At 42.3% G+C, this 27,405-nt stretch overlaps 1 protein-coding gene across 4 annotated transcripts in view; it reads left to right on the top strand.

The window, feature by feature from the left end:
- Positions 1-8,607: 8,607 nt before the first annotated feature.
- The window catches only part of B3GALT1 (beta-1,3-galactosyltransferase 1), a 325,648-nt gene continuing 306,850 nt past the window's right edge, over positions 8,608-27,405 (top strand). For 2 of the 4 annotated variants that reach the window (XM_081873328.1, XM_081873331.1), the window contains exon 1: positions 8,608-8,839. The gene's annotated coding sequence lies outside the window, so the exon portion shown is untranslated. Of the gene's footprint in view, positions 8,873-8,981; positions 9,490-27,405 lie in introns of those variants that run through there. The other 2 variants (XM_081873329.1, XM_081873330.1) reach the window with 2 other exon arrangements.

Raw genomic sequence — 27,405 nt, forward strand, 5'->3', positions numbered from 1 at the left:
TGCTTTGTAAGAAGGCAGCAACCTTAATCTATAAACACAGCGATGCCCCATACACAGAGCTCATACTTGTATCATCTCTTGTCGGCTGTCTGATGGATGCGGACCACAGGCTCCCTATTTCCTCAAACCAGCCTGCATATATATCATTCTTTCCAGATGTTTTGGTGCTTGCTTAGTTGTATCACTGTCGTGTTCCAAATGACACAAGGTTTTGTAACTAAGAACGTTGTCAGTTGATACAGTGGTACCCAACTTGTCAAAAGGATGCTGAGCTGTAGCTTGTGCTGTCCATCCTCTGTGCAGTCAGCTTTCTCTCTGAAAAATTATTGTGAAGCCTTATGATTACAGCAAGTGCACTGAAGAAGAAAAAGGTACTATTGAAAAGGTACTGTTCAAAATGCCTTGAAATAAAGAATTGCAAGCACACAAGCTTGGAAATCCAATGAAGAATGCAGTGTAATTAATTGGCTTATAGTCCTTCAAATCCTGTAAGCTTAAGTACCTTGATTAATTTACTGCAAATCATATCATCTAAAATTTTTGACTTTTTTCTTTAAAAAGCACACCTCACGATGAATTAAAATCATAATATTGGTTTTCAGCACTGAGCTTTCAATTTCTCAGAACTCTCCTTGCTTATTATGGTACTGCTTTCCCACGGGATTTTCCGCACATTTCCCAGAACTTTGCTTGACTATCTCCAGTTTCAGAAGCTTGCAAATTTTTGCTTCAGGTTGTCTCATCTATAATCTGGGGATCAGATGGTCAAGCCAGTAAGATGAGACAAGGACTGGAAGAAATAAATTTACAACTTAGCAGCTCCCTCAGACCATCTAAATAAATCCTCAAATTCCACTCCCTACAGGAATGAGTTTAGCTGCCAAGTTCCCCATGAGTTCCCAAGTGAAGGTATTTGGCAATGTGGAAGGTTGGTGTCACCCAAAACAGGTGAGGAGTGACAATTCAGCTGCACAGCTGCTTTTTGCTGACCCCAGACAGTCAGCTTTTTGCTGACCCCCTTTGTTGTTGTTTAGTCGTGTCCGACTCTTCGTGACCCCATGGACCAAAGCACGCCAGGCACTTCTGTCTTCCACTGCCTCCCGCAGTTTGGTCAAACTCATGCTGGTAGCTTCGAAAACACTATCCAACCATCTCGTCTTCTGTCGTCCCCTTCTCCTTGTGCCCTCCATCTTTCCCAACATCAGGGTCTTTTCCAGGGAGTCTTCTCTTCTCATGAGGTGGCCAAAGTATTGGAGCCTCAGCTTCACGATCTAGGATGCAGTAATAAAGAGGTGTTCTTAACTCTTCCTATTTCACAGTGGAAAGGGGAAATGTGGCAATGACAAAGCAAATACTTACCAATCCTTAGCCTTAATAAATTACATTGAGAATCTGTTTACAAAAACAGTATTTTAGGAGGGGGAAACACAAGGCAAAGTCTCAGTGAGGCACGACCTTTATTAAGAAAAATGCCACACAGAGTAGAAGCCAGCTTTCAAGTTCTCCAGAACTGCTTAGGCTGGAAGTTAGAACCACAGCGAAGGAGGAGGTGGAGGAGGCACAAGAAAGGGAGAGGAATTGCTGAGCATGATGTTGAAGCTGCAGAGTCTGCAGATAGGGGTGCAGGAGGTGGTAGGCAGACCATGTTTGGCTCTGCAAGGTGCAAAACAGTGTTCAGGTTGCACTGAGGACTGCCAGAACAAAGAAACAATGATGGTTGTTCCCCTGTACTGTTGGAAACCAGAGAATCTAGCAGTTATTTGGATGTGTCTTCGGGACTGAAGAGGACATAGAGGATCCGAGGCAGGAAGCAGAAATGTGGCGACACACATTTATGTGTATCTGTTTGTTTTATGCGTATCTATGTGGGACGCAGGTGGCGCTGTGGTCTAAACCACTGAGCCTAGGGCTTGCCAATTGGGTAAGCTCCAGTTGCTCGGTCCCAGCTCCTGCCAACCTAGCAGTTCGAAAGCACTCGAAAGCAAGTAGATAAATAGGTACCGCTCTGGCAGGAAGGTAAATGGTATTTCCATGCGCTGCTCTGGTTTCGTCAGAAGCGGCTTAGTCATGCTGGCCACATGACTCAGAAAAACTGTCTGCGGACAAACGTCAGCTCCCTCGGCCAGTAAAAGGAGATGAGCGCCGCAACCCCAGTTGTTCGCGACTGGACTTAACTGTCAGGGGTCCTTTACCTTTACCTTTCATGTTCATTTTATTTATTTATTGCATTTATACACAGCCTTTCTGCCAACGCCCCCAAGGCGGTTTACAATGTTAAAATGCTAACACAAATAAATGATACAAGACTTTATGAATTGAAAGTGGAGACGCTATATGTACTTTGTTTGTTTTGCAAATAATAAAATATTCTGTCTGTCTGTCTGTATATATATATATATATATACACACAGTCGTACCTTGGTTGACAAATGCCTTGCAACTCAAACGTTTTGGCTCCTGAATGCCACAAAGTGAGTGTTCTGGTTTGTGAACGTTCTTTGGAACCCAAACATCTGGCTCAGCTTCCACGGCTTTCAATTGGCCAATCGGGAGCCGCACCTTGGTTTCTGAATGTTTTGGAAGTCAAACAGACTTCCAGAAATACACACACACACACACACACACACACACACACACACATACATGTAAAAGTTGCACCTGACAAAGGCAAGGGGAGAGGGCACAGGCCCTGCCTCTCTTGCTCTCTCCTTCCTTCTCACAGGGCAGGTAGTGTCAGTTTGCACTGTGTGAGGAGGGGTCTGTTTGACATATTTCCTCTCTTCTTCCTTGTCACAGGGCAGACCCCTTTGGCCCTGGGAAGGAGAGGAGTCAGTCCAACTCCAGCAGGCCCTGATGTTGCCCTAGCAACAATACACTCCATGACTGTGTTTGTCTATCTGTTTCTGCATCCTTTGCTGTGTGAATTTGACAACGGTTGCCTTTGTAGATTTCCTGGTAAATTTTACTAACATGTTGCTTTGCAGAAACTGGAGAAAACTGAAGCAGGAAAGACACCCCACTGCTGGGAAGATAACATTCAGAGTTTGCACTAACAAAATTCTTTTGTTTTGGGTCTTTTGGTGAGCACACAAAAGAACAGAATGACCTTATCAGAACTGGGGGAAATGTGTGTGAGGATTTATTTTGCATGGTATATCTATGTGACTGTTTTTTGTTTTGTTTTGTTTTTATAAATATTTATTAACAATTTTTAAATACAATACAAAAGAAAAAACAATATAACATGTATCTTAACATAATTTCTTAACTTCTTTGGACTTCCTCACATCTCCCGCTCCTGCGTTCCTCACACAGAAAGAAATTTTTTTCAGCAATTTATCGCCTTGTTTCCAATCTTATTATCTAATTTTCCCATGTTTTTTCTCTAATTTTAGATATCCTTTGTTCAAATCCTAAGAATTTAAATGTAATCTAATAATTATCCAAAAATTTATCTTTTCTTAAATCTCACTTATCTTCATAACACCATCTAACTTAGTGGTGCCAGATTATTTATGATCTAGCATCCTTCTTAACATTCATACAATTTACAATATTTTTGTAAGTAAATCTTGACTGTTTTTGGCTGGTGGAACATGAAGGCATTTACCACGCACCTTTCAGAATATTGCCCATAAACAGCTATGCAATTATGGACCTGGTCAAAGAGGGAGGGACCTTCAAGCTTTCTGGACAGAAACTCTGATATTGCTCTAAAAGCATAAAATAAGGATTGACTGCAATACCACATAGGCATATTTACTGTACTCAGAAGGACATCCAACCAAGGTCAGTAGAACTTACTCCCAAGTAAGTGGCTTTAAGATCATATCCTAATGGTGCAATTGTACATGTCTACTCAGAAATAAGTCTGCAGCGGGGCTTACAGCGCTGAGGCCTTTCAACTGAAATCTTGGTTTAGGAATCACAAGCTTGGAAAACACAACATATGTGCAGTTTATTTGCTTCCCGGTTATGTTGCCTTTCAAATGTGCTGCCCTCATAATTTAAAGCTTCTACCTGAAAAACATGACAGGAAAATGACTTTTAAAAATGCAGAAAGATTTTTCAGGAAGCTACAAAGCACAACAGAAGCTTGGCAATGGCGTATGGCCTATACCCTTCTCCTTACGGTATCATAATAGGAAAAAGCAAGTTATTATACTGCTAATCTTTATTATCTGCCATCGACTCTGGGCTAAGCCATTCTCTCACAGCTCTTCCCATCCATAACTGCTTTGTATCATCTTCTAAGATTTTGACATTTTGAGGTGAGGAGTGCCTGGTGCTCTGTCTTAAGTAATAAATAACTTTAGATAAGAGTCTATTGTGGCTGAGTATGATGGTAACACACTATTGTGTTTGGACAGGGAGGAGGGGAAGCTTTTATTACTTACATCCTGACCAATATAATGCTGGGAGTTCATTTGCCATCCTCTGGGCTTTTTCTTTCCAAGTCCAACTTCTGCTGAAGTTTAGCATGTTTTGGTGTTGCTGTCAATCTGTTCAGGAGTCCTGTCTTCCTGCCAATGCAGATCATCTTATATTTGTGAATGGTGTGTTGCTGTTCTTAAGCTAGCTAGCTCTCTTTAAGACATCTTTTTGCACACATTTGTTTTTAATCCTCTGGTACCCAAGGGTAATTAACCCAAGCAATGTTGACATGCAGCCATGGATTTTATTAGCGCTGGGATCAATGCTTTGCTCTTTAAGTGCTTTGCAGTTTAAGAAATGTGGGGTGCTTTTACTGAAGAGATTGAAAGGTTTTGCTTTTAGTTTTTGTAAGTTGAGTTGCTAGTTGGAAGAAAAGTGTCTTCATGTTCCGTTTGCTGTGGCACTTTGGATTTCTGTACAGTTGCTGCAGATCTCTGTGGATTGACAAAATACATACAACGCGCCGTTGATATTGATGATACTTGTAACTAATTCTGAATTAAACAGAATTGGCAGTATACATTGTGGTAACTTGTTTAAAATGCAGTTTCCTGCTGGGCTTTTAGCTATTTTATATTGACATGCTATGTACACAAACATCCTAAGTTCCCTCAGGCCTGAAAAATGTTTCAAGCTGTAAGGCTTTAAGAGAACTTATAATTTTCTGTCATAAATTACACAGTGTGAGAATCTGAGATGTTAAAGCATAGAATAATGGAATTATAGAGTTGGAAAGGTTCTTGAGAGTCATCTAGTCCAACCCCCTGCAAGGCAGGAATCTCAACTAAATCATGCACGACAGATGGCCAATTAGCCTCTGCTTAAAAACATCCAAGAAAGGAGAGGCCACCACCTCTCACAGGAGTCTGTTTCACTGTTGAATAGCCCTTACTGTCAGAAAGTTCTTTCTGATGCTTAGTTGGAATCTCCTTTCTTGTAACTTGAATCCACTGGTTCGGGTCCTAGCCTCCGAAGCAGGAAAAAGCCAACCTCCATGTGACAGCCCTTTAGATATTTGAAGATGGCTATCATATCTCCTCTCAGTCTCCTGTTTTCCAGGCCCAACTCCATCAACTGTTCCTTAGAAGGCTTGGTTTCCAGTCTCTTGATCATATTGGTTGCCTTCCTCTGCACAGGTTCCAGCTTGTCAACATCTTTCTTAAATTGTGGTTCCCAGAACTAGACACAGTTCTCCAGGTGGGTCTGACCAAGGCAGAATAGAGCAGGACTGTAACATCCGTTGATAATAATAATTAATAATAATAATAATAATAATTTATTATTTGTACCCCGTCCATCTGGCTGGGTTTCCCCAGCCACTCTGGGAGGCTTCCAACAAAGATTAAAAATACATTATAATGTCACACATTAAAAAGTTCTCTGAACTTCCCTTCAGATGTCTTCTAAATGTCAAGTAGTTGTTTATCTCTTTGACACCTGATGGGAGGGCGTTCCACAGGGCAGGCGCCACTACCGAGAAGGCCCTCTGACTGGTTCCCTGTAGCTTTGCTTCTTGCAATGAGGGAACCGCCAGAAGGCCTTCGGCGCTCCACCTCAGAGTCTGGGCAGAACAATGAGGGCTCCTTCAGGTATACTGGGCTGAGGCCATTTAGGACTTTAAAGGTCAGCACCAACACTTTGAATTGTGCTCAGAAACATTTTGTGATCTGGACACTATATTTCTGTTGATGCAGTCTGGAACATTATTAGCATCTTTTTTTTGCCGCTGCATCAAACTGTTGACTCATGTTAAACTTGTGGTCTACTAAGACCTCTAGATCCTTTCCACGTGGACTACTGGCAATCCAGATGTTTCCCATCTTATATTTGTGAAGCTAGTTCTTTCTGCCTAAATGCAGAGTCTCACATTTGTCCCTATTGAAATCCACACTCGGCTATGATGCTCACTAGGTGGTCTTGCTCAAGTCACAATCTTGCAGCCTAGCCTATCTCAAAGTGTTGTTGAAAGGCTTGAATGCTCACAGAAAGACCAATATATTAATGGAACAAGTGCCTTAGCATTACAGAAAAACTTTTATGTTTCTCCTGAGGTGGTATGGTTGACTGGTGCCTATAAATGTACAGTATATACTGCCAAATTCACACGGTAAAGGATGCAAAGACATGCTACAGCTGGGTAATATACAATATTGGTCATACTATACTCAGAGTAGATAACTGATTTCAGTGGGTCTGAGTATGATTTATTTGGAGTTCACTTCCACCACACATGCACCAAATACAGGGTGCTAATCTTGAAGTGAGACGAATGCGTGTCAACACACACAAATGTGTGGAACTGAATCCACAAGTTCTCAAATAACAGCTTTTTTTCCAACATTGTCACCAGACAACATGGATTACAGGATTCTCTTCCATGCTTTTACTCTCCAAGTTATTTTTGTTCTGAAGCCAATGAAATAGATAACAGTGTATGTGTTCCATCTTCCTTTTAACCCATGGACATTGTATAAGCTCCAAAATTGTTATAAATATTTGGTTATGGGCTCTCCCATTCATTTGGCTCTGGACACATTACTGGTGTCCCCACCAACAATGTTTGAAGCCATGTGCATATGACATGACACCACAGTTTTAAGAAGGATATTGACAAGCTGGAACGTGTGCAGGGGAGGGCGACCAAGATGATCAAGGGTATGGAAACCAAGCTTTATGAGGAAAGGTTGAGGGAGTTGGGTATGCTTAGTCTGGAAATGAAAAGACTGAGAGGAGATATAATAGGCATCTTCAAATATCTGAAGAGCTGTCACATGGAGGATGGAGCAAGCTTGTCTGCTGAGGCTTCAAGGGGTAGAACATGAACCAATGGATTCAAATAGCAAGAAAGGAGATTACAACTAAACATTAGGAATAAGTTTCTTACAGTAAGAGCTGTTTGACAGTCAAATGGGCTCCCTGAGAAGGTGGTGGCCTCACCATCCTTGGAAGCTTTTAAGCAGAGGTTATGTGGCCATCTGTCCAGGATTCTGTAGCTGTGATTCCTGGATTGTTGGGTCCTTTCCAACTCTACCATTCTATGGCTCTATGACATTAGCCACAATTTGTATCTGCCTTGTAATTTTTGAGAAATACAGCTGTTGGATGTACTTCCCCTCAAACCAGCTTCCATCTGATTTGAAAATGTAAGGCACATTCACTTCATGATGAAACTGTGATGCATACACTCGAGACTGTTTTGACACATGTGCAAATGCCAGATGTGAGAATAGGCATTTTCCAGTGGGGTGGGTGGGGGGTAGCAGGTGTAGTTGAAACCAAACAGGCAATGCATATTGGGTGAAGTCAACCTTACTGTGTTCTAAGTTGCTAACCTGTACATAGCCTTTGAGAATGAGAAGCAGACTATGTTGCATGAAACTCAAAAACAAAAACAAGTTCTCTCCCTATTGCTGGGGAAAATCTCCATCCTTGGCCACGAACCTCTCCTTTGTTGTTACCAATGGCTCTGCTACATTCCCTCACCCCACAGCCACATTCCTAAATACCTATCTGTTAGAAACGCAACGATGCCAGCTTTCAGATAAGAAAAGGGAAATGGGGAGAGGGGCTGGGGAGGAAAGGAACGGGGAAGGCTGGAGTGATCAGGGACAAGGGATCAGAAAGGTGCACTTTCTGCTTGCAGCAGGTGCAAACCTTCCTTCAGCATGGGGGCATATTTTGCTAGCTCTGCCCTATACTCCCCACCCCCCGCGATGCTAATCCCACCTTCCTTGCGTGCAACGCTTACTCTAAAGGTATTCTCCCGAAGAAGCAGTGATTCCTTTGGTACCGATTTGTCCCCCGCCCCCTCTCTTTCGACCCTGGGTCCCTCCGATCCCCCGGTTAAGGTGGAAGGGGATGGCCGAAGCCACCTTAAACAAAGCCTCGGGCAAGGCGGGCGCACCTCGGCGCTGCGGACCCCCGAAAGCCCCACCGGGAGCCGACGGCCCCTTCCTTCCCGCTCTCCCGGAAGCCGAGCTGCCGACTGAAGCAGGGGGCGAAGAAGAACGCGAGGAAGCAAGGAGGCGACCACGGGGGCTGGGTGGGCGGGGGAAGCGGCTGGCCGGGCAGCCCTCCTCCCGCCATTGGTGGGAGGCCCTCTCTCTCGGGGAGCCCGAGGAGGCGCCGATTGGCTGCCGGCGCTTGTCAGTCGGCGAGGGCCGAGTTCCATTGCTGGCTGGGCGTGCGGCGTGAATCGCGGCTGCTGCTGCTGCCGCGGCGGCTGGTGCAGTTGCGGGGAGAGCGGGGCTGGCGGCGCGGCGGCGGCGGAGGGAGTAGGGATGCTGGCGGAATGGGCGGCCGGGCAGGAAAGCGGCGAGCGGGAGCCGGAACTCCGCTGAGAAGCGTCCGCGCTGCTGCTGCTGCTGCTGCCAGTCAAGGGAAGGACGTGAGCCGAGCCCCGCCGGTGAGGTTTGGCGCCGGGCAGGCTTCTTTCTGGGTGTGTGTTGTGGTGTGGTGTGTGTGTGTCTCTCTGTGTGTATTGTGGCTGTGCGTGAGGGGCAGGGTCTCCCCGCGCAGCATCCGTTGTTGGAAGGGCTGGACTCGGGCGGCGCAGGGCAGGGGATCGGCCGCTCCCGGGCAGGGCTGGGCTGGGCTGGGCTGGGCTGGGGGGCATTGAGCAAGATGTCTGGGCGAGGGGCGAGCGCGGCATGGGCGCTTGGAGAGCTTGGGCGCACTTGGCGGGGCAGAGGCGCCCGGCCGCCTCCGGATCATCGCCCTGGTGCTCGGATGCCCTTCAAGGAGGCTTCGCCTGCAGCCGGAACGCGAGGACGAAGGAGCATCCAGGAAGCCCCGCAGATGGAACTTTATTGGCCTAATTAAAAGAGGATTTGCATGGCGAGGGGAAGCGCGGATTGGCAAGGCAATGCCCTAGGCGCAGGTTGCTGGAGAGCAAGAGGGTTTGCTTGCTTTGGGGTTCTTTTTGCTTCTTGCAAGCGAAACTTCAGCTGGAGCCCGTGGCCTGGCGGGCTTTGCCCCGCAGCCCATGCCCGAAGTTGAGGAGGCGAGCCCTTGGATTGATCTCTCCTAGCAGCTTCGAGCTCCTCAGACCTTAGGGTGAGTCAGGTAGGCAGCCGCCCAACTCCTTCCCTGCCCACCTCTGCCTTGGTTCCAATACCTATAGATCCACCGTGTGGATGCCAGGCTTTGGGTTCAGCTCGCCTACTTTTCTGGAGCTTTTCCCGTGTGTGAGAGAGTACTATTGGAGGCGTGTGTTTGGCTGGGGGTTGGTAGAGAAGAGCAAGCTTTTGTTTTCATGTCTGAGCGAGAGAGTTGAGAAGTCCAGTGGCTCTCAGCTGTGAACTGTCAGTTCCCCACAATGGGATGCCGGATTATTTGCCAGCCTGCACTGTTTGACTTCCAAAGTGTATTGATGTCAGGGCAGCTGTTACTTTGCTTTTCCCCCTCCCAAATAAGATGCAGGGATTTATTTATTTATTTTAAAAGACAGGTTGCCAATTAAGAAAACAGCGTTAACCTTCTGTTTTTGTAACCATCTCCGCAGGGGACTGGGTTTGATTTTATTCTCCCACAGAAATTGTGTTAAATGAAAAGGGCTTTTTTTGCTCCCAACTCTGCTGATGGCTTACGCTGGTTAGTTGGTAGATTTGGAACCTTGCAACTTTGGGAAGTGGATGGGATGACCCATTGATGCTTGTTCCTTAACAGTTTTTTTGAGGATTATTATTTTTAAAAGAAGAACACCCTGAATATTGATCCTAGAGGAAGTAATGGTGTTAGTCTGTTGTAGCAACGTTGAAGAAAGGGTCTTGTTTCATGGACGAGAAGTCGCTTGCTATCCTATACAAAAGTAAGCCTGTGAGGTTTACTCTCAAGTAAATGTGCATTGGATTGTGGCTGCAGCCATATGTATCCTCTTGAATATAACAAAATGGGTTACTTGTAGCCGTAAAACCTTTTGGCATGATACATTGTAAGTCTTAAAGATACACCAGAACTTTCCCTGTTTTTTCCTTAGAGATATGCAACCTAATATTAAGCAGTTTTCCTCAGAAGTAAGGTGAAGTAATTCAGTGACACGTCAGTCACCTGTTTGTCTTCTCGTGGTTCTTTGAGGGGTAAATGCAATACAGAAATGAAGCAGAAAAAGCTACTCTGTGCATACTGAGAAAGAGCCAGTTACAGATAGGTAGCTGTGTTGGTCTGCCAACAAAATAAAAAGATTCCTTCCAGTAGCACCTGTGTATCTGAAGAAGTGTGCATGCACACGAAAGCTCATACCAAGAACTAACTTAGTTGGTCTTTAAGGTGCTACTGGAAGGAATCTTTTTATTTTGTTTAGAGAAAAAGCCAGCTAGTGGTCAAAAGACACATGCCCAAGAGCTACTTAAAGAGTATAGCAACTTGGCTGAGATTTTGTTTGCAGAAAGTTTATTACAAAATCCCTGACCTTGACTTACGGATAATAATGTGCAGTGCTGCCCTTGGCATGTGTACTCTGAAATAAGTTCAGTTGCTTGGGGGGGGGGGCTTACTTCTTGGTAAGCGTAGTTAGGATCACAGTATTAAACTCTTCCAAACCTTAGGTCTCACCAGATGAGTTCTGGATTTACTGGGATGTGTTGTTTCTTCTTGAAGACTGGAAGCAATAAAACAAAGCAAAACTTCAGCTTATCCAGTGGTCTAATATGTTGCTCTGTTGGCTCCAATCTTGTACACACTTCCTAGGGAGTAAGCACCATGGACCTCAGTGGGAACTTACTCCTGAGTAAATATGCACAGGCTTGGGCTGCACACCATTACGAACACTAGATTCTGAGTTGGTTAGTAGTGTTTTGTTATCTTAGCATGCATTGGTTGTTCTCATATCTTTCTTAAAAAGGAACGACTCCATGATGCAAAACATTAACTCTCTAATAGAGCAGTAGCTAACCCTCATAATTACGAGATGGATCTTTATTTTTATTTTTTATGGTGCTTAATGCTTCTAAATTTTCTGAAGCATTGTGCCACTGATGTAATTAGCAGCCAAACACCAACACATTGGGGAAAGTGTAGCATATCTATGATCTTCCATCTGATGTAGAGTCTAATCTACATACCATTCTAATGATTTGTTAAATAATGGATTGTGATCTGCAGATACCTTGGCCTTATTAATTCAAAGCCAGTGGTGGAATGGTAGGGACACTGCTCAAATATTTAAGATGGTATTTTGTTCTGCTAAAACCATCTGGTTCCCTGTGGGCATGTTTAGCTCTGAAAAAGTCTCACATAGTTTAGAAGTCTAGGAATGTGCCATGTTGCTTATGCAACCTCCTTCTCTAACACACATGAATTCTCTTCTCTATTTCCAGGTTGTACTATCCACATTTCCCCTTGATGTCTGAACTGGGTAAACCATGGTTAGCACTCACTAATAATTCATGTTTTGCAAACCGACCTCAAACCATGGTTTCAAGTTGTGCTTTGTTTGAGTGTTAGCACCAATCATATTTTACTTGATTCAGACTTGGATGCTACATTGGAAAGCTGTGGTTAGGGCAACTTAGAAATGGATGAGTAATTGAAGTATCAGGGAGGGGGAAGAGGAATGAGTGTTTAAACCCACAATACACTCCCAGACCTCCAAAACATGGTGCAACCTGGGTTACTGTGTCTTGGTTGGATGCACAAATCCATTCATAATAGTTGAAAAACTAATGGGAAGTTAATGAAAGCTACATATTGACATCATTGGGCTTTAGAATACTTAATCCTTTGGTCAAATCAGGTTGTCATTAACAGCATGTTTGTGTTTTGCACTAATAAGCTTTTATAGCTGAATTGTAAATATTAAGGGTAGGTTTTAATACTCAGTGCTTTCCTTGGTCCCTATAAAACACAAAACGTCTGCCCTGCAATGCACTTATCAGAGAAAAATATATTTACTTACAGGAAACAGAACTTAAATGGTACTTTAACAGATTTATGAATTTTTGTCATATGGTGCTAGAAAAGTGTTAAACTGATGCGATGCAGTTAATGAAATCTATCTAAGATTTTTTTCGGTAGCTAGGTACATTGCAGAGAACTGTGTGCAGTTTGTTCTATTCCTACTTAGTGCTTCCATTCTAGTTTTTCCTGACCTACACCACTGGGTGCAGTCAGTGTCAATTTTTTCTAGCGGTTTAGTGACATAGACAAATGCTGTTTTGTCAAAAGGCAAGGTTGAAACCCCCAAACTGATTTTCCTTGTGCCTTACATTGTATATTGGGGCTTCAATCCATTGTTCATTTGATTCCTGCTTACTCACTTGGGAAATCCTATTTACTTCAGTGCAATTATTCATCTGAATAGAAATATAGGAAATCTCCCTTATTTTTATTGTATTGCCTTACCTCTTAAGCTACTGGTCCTCTGGCCAGCTATTGCGTTTGGAATTACAAAATAATGGGTTGTCAACAATGCTAGCCCTACTTGGAGCAAACCCATTAAAACTAAGGGGCCTAAGTTAGGGATGTGTATTAATTTCAGTGGGTTTGCTCTGAGTAGGACTAGCATTGAAAACTACTTGGTGCAAATAAGAATCATATTATAAGAATAAGACTAAAATCAAAGCAACGTAAAAGTAAATCATAACACAAAAGCTTCCATTTCGAAGGCCTGATGAAAGGGGCATTTCTTTGCCCTAAATGAAATGGATCTGGTAGGGAGCCAGCCCTTAAAAGACCGTGTGCAATGCAGATACATCAAATAACTAAGGCACACCAAGTTCATTGAGGCTTCCTCCCTGGTAAGCAGACACAGGACTGCTGCCTCAGTGTATGGTATTGCTATTTTAATGGATCACGAACTTTTTTTTTTTACATTATTATAATCTTTTGTGTTCTAATTGTTGAATACACCAAACTTAACCACAATAAAGCTGTAAATTCTCCTACTACAGAATAACTATTTTTTAAAAAAATAAAAATAAAAATGACTCAACTACCATAGGGCATATTTGCCATATTTTTTGTGTTTTGTCTTTGCATTAAAATATGAAATGTCAAAAAGAGCATTCAGTTTCCATTCTGCCTTTCAAAATGGTAGAAGAAATATAAGTTCCTTCTGAAAATATATTCGAATCCTATTGCGTGGATAATTAGTGAGCTACTATATTTCTTTGAAAAAGAAACTTCCTCATTTTCCTCATTGCACGAAAGGGATGTAAACAATTTATGTATGTGTTCGGCTTTTTTAAAAAAATGGAATGAAACAGTCATTTTTGCACATGCCAACCTGCTGCCTGATTTAATTGCCCAAATAAAGATTATATCACAGCACTAAAATCTCAGTGGTGAAATTGGCAGCAATAAAGCGACTTACATGGGTACAGCAGGAGAAAACAAAGCCCTTAAATATTGTGTTTGTATACAACAGGTCGAACTACTAAAGTGGTTTTTAAGAACTGCAGAGGTGTTCTTCTTGTTAATTTAGTAATTTTATGAACCCTTAAAAATGCGTTCTGACTGACATGGGAAAGTTACTCTTCTCCTTGAACTAAAGTTAATTGGTGACATCTATGTCTCCCATTGAAATGATGTTTTTATAAATGCACATTTTTCAGGCACTCAGCAGACCTCCCACGGGCTACCAAGGCAACCAAGAGATGAAACTACACTGATCTGTCAGTTGCTGCCTTACATCTTCCAAGTTACTTGATGGTTTTCTTTGGGACATGCATAGATTATCCTTCATTTGCATGAAGGAACTTTGATCTTGGTTAGAAGAACATTTTCCTAATTTTTCTGATGCCCTCCCACCACCACCTAGTCTGAGGTCTGGATTCTTCATCCAAGTCTCTCCACATACACCAAGACAGGTGTTTTGATGCATAACCGTGTAATGGCTTGCAAAATCAGTGCACAACTCAAAAATACCAGCTGGACAATTATTATCTAGTAGTCTCAATCCCCAGAAAGAGTGGAAACCCAGAGTATATGAAGGTTCTGGAGACTGACGCCATTGTAGTATTTCTACCTATTTGTTGTATATTATTGTCTTCAGTGTGTTTTGACAAACTAAATTCTTTATCATTCTTCCTAGAGCAGGGGTGGGGAACCTTTGACCTTTCAGATGTTGTTAGACTTCAGATGTTTCTGTCCAGCCCATCCAGCTCAGCCAGTGGCCAGATATGACAGGAGTTGTGGTCCTGTGCTGTCGAGAGGACCACAGATCCCCCACCCCAGGGTTAGAGAATTGGTCTCTCTGTCACCATCTTCTCTTAGCTGACAATGTTGGTGATGGCCCATATTGCCTTAAGTGACTTGAGTTCATCATATCTAAGAGAACATATCCATCTCTTTGTCCCATCACAACCTGGAAGACCAACTGGAAATACCCTGTTATGTTTACAAGCCATACACCAAGCTGCAATGGCATTTATTTATTTTTAAAGACTTATATTCCACCTTTTCCCAAGAATGGATTCAAGATGGCATACATAGCAAAGCCATATAGGCAGAGAGGCGTTAATGATGATGGCTTCTTAACTTTGGGTTTTGATTCTTTTGTTGATTTATTCAGATGCAAATGTGATTGTCTTCAGGAAGCAGTGGAATACATTTTCCAGTTGACTTTGTGTATGAGGAGGGAAGAGGGGAATTTTGAGTGCCTTAGTTGCAGTTTGATTACAGTATTTTAACTGCCCAAGTCCTTTGTATACAGAGAGCAATACATAAGATGTAAAGAAAAGTTCCATAGGAAGTTACTAATGACATGTAGATGCAGAAAATGTCAGGAGAACTTCTAGTGAGGTCCACAAAAGCAACTGGATCACACTACCACCACAATAAAAAGTCTGCAACTCTTATTGCTATTTTTCTATAATGATGGTTTTCAAACTGTGTTCCCTCTATTAAAACTTTTTTTTAAAGGTCTACACTAAATGATGGATTTTAATTTAATAAGTAAGTTTTTTGGGGGGGTTTGCAGGAAACCCCCTAGATGATGTAGTCATTTATATTTATAATTTTTTTTAAAAAAAAAAATTTGCAAATACAGTTTTAATCAATAACTATATCCTCTAGGGTCCTGGACTTCATTGGAAGTTTCTTATGGCTTTCTTAATGAGAAAATTTGTCAACTGATAGACAAGATGCCCTAAGTAGTTGTTTCTTTGCTATTGTTGATCTTCCCTTGCAAAGGCCAGCGGCTGGGGAACGTTGAGCAGTTTCTGTTGTGTGTTGTCAATTCCAGAAACAAACAAAAAAGGGCCCTTTGGCAGGCAAAGGGGCCTAGAAAGGTTTTCCCTGTTGTAAATTTGAAAACCACCGCTCTAGAATTTGGGAAACAGTGCTAAAAGTGAGGTTTTGACATTTTGGAGAGGCTGGGCACCTCTGCCGCTCATGGACATCTATAGCTGACCCCTTATCCAGTTTCTATTGCTACAGGCAAGAAAGCATCTTTTCATTTCCGTTGGAATTCCACAGTATTTTTACACGAACATTTCTTAACAAAGAAGCAGAGGAAGCAAAGTTAGGGTCGCAAATTTGTTTTCCAAGAAACCAATTAGTTCAGTGTGACAGAAGAAAGCGCTGATATTCAATCAGGAAGACATTACAAATAGATTGTCTACCTAAAGCTGTGTCTTTGAGCAGTGCTTCTGAGCTGAGCCAGGGAGAAAGGAAGGATGGGAAGAAAGTCTTTGTTCCTAATTATGAGGCTATGTCTCTAAAAAATATAATTAGACAGAGGGCTGGTTGTGCAGCCCAATTCTATGCATGTTTACCCATAAATTAGTCCCATTATCTTCAATGGAGCTGACTTGCTAGCAAGCGTGTTTTAGGATGGAATGCTTAGGAATAATACTGTCCATTCAAGGCATGTTCAGCAAGTAAGGCTGCAGTCTTTACTGGCATAATTGGTAGACCAATTACTATGCTTTTGTTGATTAATCAAGGGCACATTTTAATCACTGGGCTGAAAAGGAAGGACACATTTGTTTACTTTGAGACCATTTGAGGTTTTGCCATGGAAATTAAAATTAAAATGCTTAGGAGAGTTGTTCTCACCATTTGTGGTGTCTTATAAAATATAAACAATGCACCATAATAACTTGGCCAGCCTTGAATTTTATTTGTCTTAAGTGTGTGTGTGTGTGTGTGTGTGTGTGTGTGTGTGTGTGAGAGAGAGAGAGAGAGAGAGACCTCTGGCTGTGGTAATTCTCCCATCTGTCCTCCTTCAGCAGCAGTGGGTGGGTGGGTGGCTTTTCCAAGTGTCACCCATGGCTAGTGCTACTTAACCTGAGAGGCAAAATAGGTGAAATGATGTAGCTAAGTTCATCTCCCTTGTATGCAGAAGTTCCCAGATTCAATCCCCAACATTGCCAGACAAGACTGGGAAAACAACCCTGTCCAAATATCCATTTCCAGTCTGTGTGGACAGTATTGAGTTAGTTAGCCCAATGGTCCGCATTAGTATATAAAGCTGCTTTCTGCTTCTGTGCTCTAGCCTGTTTGAAGTAGCATGTGAGATGACATTCTTCTGCAAGCCTCTGCTGATGTTTTGCAGGAAGAGTTTTTGTTGATGCTATCCTTTTGTTGGCTCATTTCCACTTCAGTGCTAAACCTGCTGTGGAGCACATTCTGATTCTAGGTTGAGAGTGTTTGGCTAACTTGCAACAAATGAGTAATTTTTTTTTGCCATAGCAGTAGGAATGATTGGAGGATTCAATCTTTCATTGCTGATCCACCTCTCCTGGACTAATGTGTAAATAGGAATGTGGTTATCCAGCAACTTTTGCACTTCTGGGATGCTCCATGTTTTCTGTTCACATGATCACGTTTAGAAATGCATCTTCTGGGAGAAAAGTGTGCTTAGAAATTTAAATGTGAATTTTCATGTAGATTGTGTATGTGTGAAAAGAAGCAGCAAATAATGCTGAAGTAATGCACATGCAGGATGGGACAGTCTTATAGGTGAGTGCATGCAAAAGTGATATGAACAAGAAATAGACTAATTCATCCATCCCTAGTAGATTCCCGTTTATGGTCATGGGAGCTTAGATACATGCAATAGAGACCTCCTCTCTGCACTCACAGGGTGGTGTATAAGTCTCATGAAAGAGATAGGGGCCAAAAATAGATTGAATCAACCATCCTTTTGATTTCATATATATATATATATATATATATATATATATATATGCGCACACACATACATATTTTAACAGTGCAGCACATCTCAGAAATAAGTATAAAGTGGGAGTAGGATTGTACCCTAAAGCCTGTAACAGCTGCAGATTTGTTCAATTAGAAGATGGTCAACATAATGGAATTTTTATATCCATCAAAAGTCTCAAGTGGGAGGAGATGAGAGAGACAAGATCATCTCTGAAACACATTTAGAAGCCTCAGAATTTTTTGCAAAGGCTCATTTGGCAGCTTCTATCCTATAATAATCCAAATCCTTTTACTCTGTCCTCTATTTCACGTTGCTAATCGTAGCTCCATTGTGTGGAATATTATTTACAAAATGACAGATGTGCTGATTTTGGATCAACTTTGATGGAGTACTTGAATGCAGGACCTACTGTCAGTGCTGAATTTAAGCTCACTGTTTTCAGCTCCACTTGGGAGCTTGTAGTTGGGACCTCCTGAATGGAATAAATTTTAGGGGGGCAGCTGCAAGCCCTACTTCTGGCAGGGATCAGCTGCACTCAGGAATCAGTCCTAGCTGGGCTTGTTTCTGAGGCCAGATTTAAAAGACACCAAATGCAAGAACAACTGAGAATCTATTTCAAGGTTTCTGATTGTTGCTTTTGCAGTAGTTATTTAACCTGCCCTACAGCTGATGTGTGTGGTTGGTGGGCATAGCTGAGAGAAATTGTACCACAGGCTGAATTAGAACCCCTGGTGGGCCTAATTTGACCCATTGACTGGATGTTCTCCAGCTACTTATGTTCCTATGTTTCTAGATTCCAGGATAGGCAAAGTCAAGGGTTAGGGGATACGCTTAAATTAGCTGAAGGAATGTGTAGGTGACATTTGAACTGGGAAAGGTATTATCTTGTAAATGGTAGTAATGCACATAAAATGTACATTTTATTTGGCTAAATAAAATAAAGTGTACATTTTATTTGGCTAATGCACATAAAATGTACATTTGCTTTGGCTAAAGAATTGGAGGCATAGCATGTTGGGGCTCATGCACACGGCATCCATATAAATGACTAAATTAAAGGAGGATGAATAATTAGGTTGATCATGCAGTTATTGTGTTCTCCTTTGATTCTGTAAGCTTTGTGATGACTGAAGAAATAGGCAGAACTCTTCAAACATTTCAGTGAATATCAACATCTTTCAGTCTCATTATGCGTTGATTCAGCTTAGTTGCTTTTGTGGTTAATTTTACTTTAAAATATGAAACAATGTATCAAAAATACCCACCTGTTTGCAAATGACATTACATGTTAAAACCAAACACATCAACCTCAAAGTAAACCACCTAACAAAAAATCAGAATACCCTCTACCCTATTGAGGTTCTTTGCTATTTTTCTACCAGAGAAGAGTTATGTTTTCATTTCCTTACTTTAGACACTTAAAAAAAAAATCCAATTTCTTATCTTTATAGCTAATGTCAACCCAAAGGTAGCAACAGCTGCTTTCCCTCCACAGCAAAACAGAATAGAATTCTATCAGGCTAGAATATCATTAAATATAATTCCCATCCTCAGTCAACTTAACCCTGAGCCCCAAAGCCGACTGAATGAGAGGCTTTACTACAATTTCAAAAGGCACCTGGTGGTGGTAGAGAAAAGGCATGGCAGAATCCAAGTACTGGGGAAAATGAAATGCCCAGATCATATTCTGTCAAGAGTAGAGTTGGGGGCAGAAATCTGATATGATTCTCTTTTTAAGGCAAGCCTACCTGATATGCACTTCCTGAAACAATACACAAACTGAAATACAGTTCTTTCTTTCACAGTTCAAACTTATTCAAATGCTGTTATCCAATAGAAAATGCGTACAAAGATACAAATAGGGAAAGTGTGCATATAGTTGCCAATCTCCCTTTCTTGGGCAAGATCCCTGAGCGGATGATTGTGGATCAGATCCAGGCACTCTTGGAGGAAACCGATTTTCTGGATCCATTTCAAACAGGGTTTAGGCCCAGCTTTGGGACAAAAACTGCTTGGTGACCAGCTGTATGAAGATCTCTGTTGGGAGATTATCTGGGGGAAATGTGTCCCCGTTAATTCTCCTTGACCTCTCAGCAGCTTTCAATACCACCAGCCATGGTATCCTTCTGGAGTGGCTGTCTGAGTTGGAGGTGGGTGGCCCTACTTTGCAGTGGTTCTGGTCCTTCTTGGATGGTCGTTCCCAGAGGGTGATGCCTGGGGAATGCTCTTTGGCCCCGTGGAGCCTTCAATGTAGAGTTCCTCAAAAGTTCAATTTTATCCCCTGCCTTATGCTGTTAAACATCTACATGAAACTGCTGAGTTGGAACATCCAGAGTTTTGTAGTACAATGTTAGCAAAATGCTGAGGACATACAGCTGTGCTTTTCCTTTACACCTGCAAGTATGTAAGTGGATGTGCCTCGGTAATGGACTGAATGAGAGCCAACAAACTGATGCTCAATCCAGATAGGCACTGTTAGTGTTAGAATTCCTGCTCCGTGCTTGCAGTCATGGGATTGTTATCTTTCACATGATGTGGTATGTTTTGACTCCACAAAGTGGGAAGTGACGGAGACAGGATGTTTGTGTTACTGTGTTCTGTGAAGTGGGACTATTGTCCTTTGTTTTTTATCTTTGCTGTCTGATGCTAGAGAGAGAGGGAGCCATGTTGCAGTGCTCTGTGTGTGTTTATATGTAAATAAAGTAGATTAGCCAAAATGCTGAGTTGCTGAGGTCTGTCATGCGAACTGCGAAGACTCTACAGATCCCTAAGTGTGCCGGTGTCTGTTGGCATCGGTCGCTGTGATGTTCAGGTGGAAAAAAGCTTTTGAAGCTCCCAAACGAAAGACCAGGAGGGAGAGAACATGCTAGTTGGGCATATGTCTCTGCCAGGGTCCTACTCGAGTGTAGGGCAAGCTCATGACAGCTAGTGGGTGGTTCCCTAGACTGGATGGTTAGGAGGCTGCCTGCTCTTGCTGGGGTTACACTTCTTCTGAAGGAGCAGGTTTGTAGCTTGGGGGTACTCCTAGATCCTTTGCTGTCACTTGAGGCTCAGGTGGCCTCAGTGGCATGGAGTGCCTTCCATCAGCTTTGTCTTGTGGCCCAGCTGCACCTTTATCTGGACAGGGATAGGTAGGTAAGGGTAGAGCAAGCAGGTCCAGGCCAGTCAATGAAGGCAAAGTCAGAGCAAAGTTCTCTTACATGAAGCACAACAGGACCCTGGACAGCTCCAAACAGGTTATGCTGGCTGAAGCTTTTCCCTCCTAACATACCTAGAAAAAGAGATATCAGCTGCAATTTTGGGCTGACCGAAGCCTTAATTAATCTGATGTGACGAGGTGTGGCTGGCTTCCTGTTTACCCTCTAGAGCAGTTTTAGGGGGAAGTTTGGGGCTGCAGGGAATGGGAGAGGAAAAAGGAAGTCCTGCTGAGTGAGCAGAACTCCAGTCTTGCAGCATACATTTCAACCCCTAGTTTAGTTATTAGTGAACTTAAATTACATATACAGTATGTGGCAGAATTTTTCTTCAGTTCTTTGCTTCCTATTTGAAAGAGACAATGGAGTTGTTGCCCAGCTTCCTGACTGAGGGTTCAGGTCAAAGTTGTTGAGCTTTTTATAGGAAGGAAAGCCCTGTTTTGGGGGGTTCAGAGAGGAGGAAGGTCTGTTTTTTGGGGATGCAGGGTAAAATGTTGAGCTTTTTTAGGGGAACTAAAGTTATTGAACTTCTTTGGGGGGAGCCAGTGACCTACCGGTGATCTACCACAGATGTCCAGTGATCACGATCTACCTGTTGGATGTGCCTGATTTAGACCATTTCTCTACCACTTGATTGAGATCTATCTGTCTGTCTATCTATCTATCTATCTATCTATCTATCTATCTATCTATCTATCTATCTAATTGGGTACAGAAAGCAGCAGCACTTCTGTTGACACTACAAAAGCTGCATCATACTGAAGAAGTAATCGTATTATATCAATAATAACAGAATATAGATGTGGATAACTTTCAAAGAAACTGCTTTTCATTTAAGTTACTGTCACCTGCAATATAATTAAAATATCATTGTACCATAAAAGCCTTTCAATTGGCAAAGTGTTAGTTTTCTTTAGTCGCAGAAGATGGGGTCTGTTTATAATGAATAGTTTGCTTAGAGAGCAGTTATTCAGGACAGGAGGAGCGATCCTCACATGGGAAACATTTTTGACTACTCTTTAGATGAGACGAAGACTAATTGAATTGACAGATTTAAGCTGGCTGGTACAGGACACAACATTGTCTGGAACACTGAAGTCAGTGGCATGGTAGGGAACATTGAGAATGGCCATGGGCTTGTCCCTAAGACATAGTGTAGGGATAATACACAGGACTGACAAAAAGTCAACTTTTCCTCAGGTTTCTGTGGGAATCTGATATGTTGCTATTGTTAGCCAATTAGGAATCAAATATCATCGTCAACTGGTTGAAAAGCATCCAGAGCATCACTGATAGATCCCAGTCTTCCTTCTGCTGAACTTGGTCTATGTACTAGGTATCAAAAGACCAAAAGAAACAAAAACAAAACCCCTCTTTTGCTTTCAAAAGGCATTGCTATGGTTATTATTACATGTAAACAAGGAACACAACAAATTCTCCTTGGAATGCAATGCTTCTTCCACCCCACCCTCTCTCATATATTCTTGAATATATCCAAGATCAGACTTTTGAACTTTGCTACGGAGCTTGCCGCTTTCTGCTAAAAAAAACAACCACACCACTCCTACAGATGGAGTCTTTGTGTTTTGTTGTATTATTATAGAACAAATACCCCCCTAAAGAGAGGCATAAGAAAAATCTTCTTGAGAAAGAAGCAGAGAAGATTGTGAGGCTTTATTCAATTACTCCCTAAAGGGTTGAATGTGAGTATTGATTATATGCCTCTTTTAAAATAATAGTGGAGTTATCTGGGCAGTCCCTGAGTTCCAGAAATTGTGTACTGTATTTCTGGTTCCTTGTCTCTACACTAGGGGTGGAGATGTTGTTGGGCTACAACTGCCGTCATTCCTGACCATTGCCCATGCAGGTTGCCCTATTATATTCTGTGACCCCAAGAAAGTTAACATACCTGTACTGAGGAGTTGGACTGAAACCCAACATCTACTATATTTAGGTTGGAATGTTTTGGAGTAGTGACCTGAGTTTCGCATTCCTCACCCTATGAGCTGCTTTCTCTAAAGCTCCAATAAACCATGAAAAGTCCTGTCAGGGCTTGCAAATTTGATTTGGGTTGCCAGTTGGATCTCAGTGTGTTGGAGGTAACTGTTTGGCCCTTTTCAGGCTTTGTTTTGTTTTGGTTTTTAAATGCCTAATTGGCTTGATGCTATTGTCTTCTGCTTGCTGCCAGACAGGCAGCAATAGTTGTGCAAGTAATAGCTTCAGCTCTTTTAAGTATTGGTGCCAGAAGATGGGATCTGTGTTCAGAAATGTACTGAGCTATGATAAATCCTCCCGAGCCGGCACTTTTGAGAACAAGTTTTTCTTTTTGTATTCCTTCTCATTTCTGTGCCTTTCTTTTGGGTTTCTACTTTTATTATGCATCACACAGCAGGTGTGGATGTGATTTTGTTTTGTTTTTTTATTGTTATTTTTTGCTTTTATGAAATGATTTATGGTACAAACACTGAGAACTGCAAGGTTTTTGAAATTCTCTTCTTTTCCCCAGGGATTTCTTTTGCGGGGGCGGGGGTAGTTCTTCTTTTGGAGAGACGTTTGTGAATTGTAACATGAAATGGGCCATTGCGACTCCCATGTTCTCCAAGCGAGAGTGGGATGCCTGCAGTGCTAGGCTTTGATTGGAGTGATGCTTTGAATCCATGATGGTGCCACAACCTGATAAAATGAAGCCTTTTTTTTTTTTTTGAATGCTTGAATTTTAATCAGTCCCAGTCAATCACAGTTTTTGAAGTGATTTTGAGCACAGCTCCTTCTTTGTTTCTGCTGTACAGTAAGCAGGTCTTCTGCACAACGGATTGGGCTTTAGCAAGCACCACTTGCTCCCTCCCTCTACCTTCAAATCGCATGTCATCTGCAATACATTAAATTATATTGCAGATTTATTTACTGCATTTTATAAGTAAGGAAGCACCCCTCTGCTTTTATTAAGGAACCCGAGAAGCACATTTCCATATTTTTTGGGGGGGGAATGTACTGTATAGCCATAAAGAGATGTATCTTGACCTCCCCCCCCCCTTTAAATTTTTATTTATTTATTTTATTTAGAAAGATTTTTTAAATTTCTCAGAGTTCTCTAAGCATGTACTCCCCCCCCCCACAATGGAGTGCTTTCCCTACTGGTGACTGGGAATAAAAATGGTTGGGTTAGATCCAGACTAGCCCTCAGCAGAGTTCTGCTCATGCTGGAGAAAGGGGTAGTGAAATTATTTTTGCTTATTCCTCCTTCCCTTTGCAACCCTGAAAAGTTGAACTTGAAGATTGAGGATCCTGCATGGAAGGTGGTGTTGAGCACAGTTCCATCAAATGCCCTTCTAGTCACAGAGGGGCAATTCTAGATCCAACCATTTTCATTGTTGATACGGTTTTCTTGCTCAGCTTCTTGTTTCTGCTCAGCTTGGAACTTCATCACAGCTCCATCAGAGTTTTCCTGTTGTATCCTCCTCTTTGTAAGGGACATCCTTTTGGTCTTCCAGTCCATCTCTATCCCTTGGTGTTGGAGCTCTGAGACTGAGTGATGTCTTCTTCAGGGCTCAAGGAGTCTGGCATTCGAAACTGCTCCGGCTCTCTAGGATTGCCCTGCGCAGGTCCTCTCCAATTACTCATATTAATTATTGGCATCATTCCGCAATGATTTTGTCCCTGGAGCCAGGGCACAAAATAACTCTGCTTGGAAAGAAGTGAGGCATTTCGAGGATGAGCTTTCCACAGAACTAACACAACAGAGGCAGCCTGCAGTACAGCACAGATTTTTATGGCTGTTGCTTTTCTTTACATTTCTTTCCTATCCTTCCACCAAGGTCCCATCTGTGCTATACATTTAAAGCACTGTGATACTGCTTGGCTTCCCCCAAGAAATCCCGGGAGTGTAGTTTGTTAAGGGTGCTGAGGGTTGTTAAGAGACCCATATTTTCCTTAGAGCTACAATTCTCAAAGTGGTTTAACAATCAGCCTCTCTTCCCAGGGAACTCTTGAGAATTGTAGGGGAATAAGGGTCTGTAACAACTCTCAGCACCTTTAACAAACTACGCAGTCCCCATGATTCTTTGGGGAGGAATCACAACTGTTTAAAGTGATATGATAATGGTTTTGAATGTATAGTGTTGATGGCACCTAAGTTGCTGAGGGCAGCAAAGAATGGGGGTGATTCCACCCCCCCCCCGAAACACCCCCCCCCGGTTCTGTGAGGCTGAGAGGGTGAGGTTAAGAGATCATGGCTGACCCATAAATTTTGAATAGGGAAGAAAATTAAATTGATTTTGTCTTCATTTTCTGACTGAAACATGGTTATCCCTTGAAATCTGCTATTCTCTGAATTTTGTGATGTGGGCCTCCAGCCACTGTGAACAAAAATGAACTTATTAGGGGAGAGGGTGTGCAAAAAATGCATTGCATTCATGAAAATAACATACAAGGAAGGATTATATTAGGGAAAATTGCTTGCAAAAAGCATGCATATTCATCAGACCTTTGTACAAAAATGTCTATTTTAAGAGAAATTAGCATTAAAATGCCAAGAAATTGAGAGGATATAATTGAAATTGACAGATTCGTTCATCCTTACACAAGGCATGCTGGGAAAATCCCGCCAATGGGAGATTTGACTCCCAAATGTCCTCTATCCAGTAGACCATTGTAAACAATACATCTTAGGTCTAAGAATTAAGTAGGGCTGCTTCAAATGTTCTGTCAGACTACTTGGGTGGGGCATCATACATGGATATCTTCTGCCTCTAGCATAGTCCAGGAAAGGAGAAAATTTGAATTTTTCATATGATTATCTAGCATCTACTGCTCAAATTCTAATAGGTTTGTAACCATAGAAACTTTATTGAAATAATGGGTGATAAAAATTCTAAACAGGGAAGAATGTCAAAGATTAGGAATTGCAGGAAGAAGGGGCTGCACTTTCAACTCTTTGGGGGTGATGCTGTTCATAGAACATTCTGTCTTTAGTTAAACAAATTAGATGACTTCCGTTTGCCCCCCAGCAGGCTGGTCTCTGTATTATAAAATCACTGCCTATCACTTGACATAATTAGCCACATTCTGTTAAAAGTCTGCTCATGCAAAAAAAGCTGCATGGAAGGATCGTTAAACTATATTTTTCAAAAAGTGTAGATGTATTGGGCAATATCTAGTATGGACTTTGTGCTGGTGGAAAGCACTCTTTCTCTAATGTGGCGCGGCAGAAATTTGACATCTGGAATTGCCCCCAATCAGTGTTAGAAACTCAGATACATAAGCTGGGTGCCAAATGGCTCCTTAAACCAAGGCTACAGTTGCCAAAAAAGGAATGTCTAGTTGCCATATTGGGGCAAAGACAGCTCTAAAGTCTTATTTTTCAAATGATGGACTGACTGGGATTATCACTTAAGCATCTGGCTAGTTCAGATGACAACCTTGAGCTAGGTTAAGAACTTGTTGTTGTTGTTTAGTCATTTAGTTGTGTCTGATGTTTCATGACCCCATGGGCCAGAGCACGCCAGGCACTCTTGTTTTCCACTGCTTCCTGCAGCTTGATCAAACTCATGTTGGTAGCTTCGAGAACACTGTCCAACCATCTCGCCCTCTTTCGTCCCCTTCTCCTTGTGCCCTCCATCTTTCCCAACATCAGGGTCTTTTCCAGGGAGTCTTCTCTTCTCATGAGGTGGCCAAAGTATTGGATCCTCAGCTTCACGATGTGTCCTTCCAGTGAGCACTCAGGGCTGATTTCCTTAAGAATGGAGAGGTTTGATCTTCTTGCAGTCCATGGGACTCTCTAGAGTCTCCTCCAGCACCATAATTCAAAAGCATCAATTCTTCAGCAATCAACCTTCTTGATGGTCCAGCTCTCACTTCCATACATCACTACTGGGAAAACCATAGCTTTAGCTATATGGACCTTTGTTGGCAAGGTGATGTATCTGCTTTTTAAGATGCTGTCTAGGTTTGTCATTGCTTTTCTCCCAAGAAGCAGGCGTCTTTTAATTTCATGACTGCTGTCACCATCTGCAGTGATCATGGAGCCCAAGAAAGTAAAATCTCTTACTGCCTCCATTTCTTGCCCCCTCTATATATCAGCCTATTCCTACCTCTTTTTCTTAAAGGTGACATGGACCATTCATAGTGTTGGAATAGTCTTCACAACTGTGAGCATGTCTGTGAACCTGCCCTGTGTTTTCCAGGATGGAGGCCTCGTTTGTGCAGTCTCTTGAAAGCCAAAAGTCGGCCTCAGTAGTGGGGGGGGGGGGAGAAGAAGCTCCTGTATCTTTTCAAAAGTAGCTTCCTCCCTCCCTGTTTTCTTTCTTTCAGTGGCATCACTTGAGGCTTTTGTTTGAGCATAAGGGAGCCCCATGGCTGTGGCTGTGATATCAATAAGCAGGTCAAAAAGGCATGTGACTGAGCTCTATTCACTGAATACTAGAAGCCAGCTCACTGGCACCCCTTTTTTTGCCTGAAGGATTCAGAACTGTAGTTCTGAATCAGTGCAACCAGGGCTGGATTAATATCGGTGAATGTAGAGTCTTCTCCCACCTACCCACATACCTCATTCCAGGTTCTCTGAAGCTATTAATAATTACAAATGCTAAAACCAGAGAGGTCTTGGAGGAGAGACACCAAAAGCTCGGAGAAGCCTTTGAATTGCTGCATGGTTTTGATTGTCAGGAGCTA

Source organism: Podarcis erhardii (genome assembly GCF_964252035.2).
Source record: "Podarcis erhardii genome assembly, chromosome: 1".
NCBI classification, from domain to species: Eukaryota; Metazoa; Chordata; class Lepidosauria; order Squamata; family Lacertidae; genus Podarcis; species Podarcis erhardii.